The sequence below is a fragment of the Arachis ipaensis genome, chromosome B01 (genome assembly GCF_000816755.2).
Source record: "Arachis ipaensis cultivar K30076 chromosome B01, Araip1.1, whole genome shotgun sequence".
Lineage (NCBI taxonomy): Eukaryota > Viridiplantae > Streptophyta > Magnoliopsida > Fabales > Fabaceae > Arachis > Arachis ipaensis.
Genome location: NC_029785.2, coordinates 38662268 through 38664063, shown reverse-complemented (window position 1 = coordinate 38664063; position 1796 = coordinate 38662268).

Sequence of the window (1796 nt, the reverse complement as noted above, 5' to 3'; positions counted from 1 at the left end):
CAACGTTAGGCTGAGCGTCGGAAGGCGAGGCGCGTCGGACTGACCGGCGAAGATGAGGATGGTGTCGGTGGGAGGATGCGGCAGCGTCGGTATGGCCGGCGAGGAATTCAGTGACGCGAGGTGAGGACCGGAGAAGATGACGGTGAGTTTTGAACGTGTATTGGAGATTACGGTAAGATTAGAAATAACCGTATGTAGTGTGAATGGGTTTAAATACTAATTCTAATCTTTCAAAATTTAAAATTTGAAATTAAATAATTAATTAATAATCTGATTTTTAATTATAATTTTTTTTATCCATTGTACACATTGTATACAATTAGTATTGGTTTCCAATACTTTTTCTTTATGGATAGTATTCAAATCACGAACAAAATAATAAGAAGATTCGTATTAGATTATGAAAATTAATCTCATCCTTATAATACGACGACATTATTTCAAAACATATAAAATAAAATAATAAAGTATAGTTTAATTGATGTGCACAATAAAATAAATATGAATTGAAACTTATAAAATAGCAGTCAAATGTGGATAACAATGGTTGTCTTCTATCCTAAGGTACTATATTAAACTGCAAATTAAATTTATAATTATTAGTCAAAAGTTTTACAATTATGTATTATTTTTTATTATTTTATTTGAAAATAATATATTTTGATATTGTGTTTTAGGATTACTGGCATCAAATTTTGATAATTTCAAAAAATTTTAAATGCTTTATGTCTTAATTCTTTTAGCAAAACTTCAACAACTCATAAAAGTTAACACAATAGATAGTTATAAATCAAAATGATAGACAAGAGTAAAAGTTGCGATGATGATACTTGGTAATAATTAATAACGATCGGATGAAGAGGATGTGGAAGGAGAACAAGGTAATATAATAGTGGCGATGAGACAATAACATGTATATGTATAGAGAACAATATATAGTAAGAGAAAGAATAGTGTTTGATATAGTGAGGCGATATAATACAAATATAAATTAATAATTTTGGAAGAATAATGCACTTAAAGATTGTTTGAAAAATTAAATATAAAATTAAAAAAATATTTTTTATCAATTGAAACTATGAATGAAGATAAAGAAGTGTTTTCAATATAATTTTTTATCTTTGCTTTAAATTAAATACTATTAAAAATAAAAATAAACTTAATAACGTTTCTAAATAGTTAATTGTAAATAATGTTTCTAAATTTTTATTTTTATGTTGTTACACATAATAATAACATAATAAATTTGTTTAATATCTTATTTAATTTAAATTTATAAATTTTATACATTCTAAAAGTTAAATAACTTATAAAATTTTTATTTTTTTTTTTAAATTTTTTTATTCTTAATGTTTAGATTATTTTATTAAATTTATAATTTAAAAAAATATATAAAAATTAATCTCTTCACAATAATAGAAAAGCGGCTAAACAGGCACTATCGTGCCTGTTGAGCCACTAGTAGATATAACATGTAAAACCATCAGCTCAATTAACATATAGATACAATTATTCAACAAGATAAGCCAAATACAAGATGTACACCGAAACAATATACACAAATACAAATCATATATGCCTGTCCTACTGGCTATCAGCTCACGTGTCAATTAAACTGTTAGGACCCGACACATCCAATAGCTAACCCGAACACAAATAAAAATTAATGATAATGTCACTCTTCTTATGTATTAGTTTTAAAGTATTCTTATAATAAGTCATTATCACAACAAAATAAAATAAGAATATATACTTAAATATATTTTTAAGAAATTTTGTGTTAGATATTTTGGTCT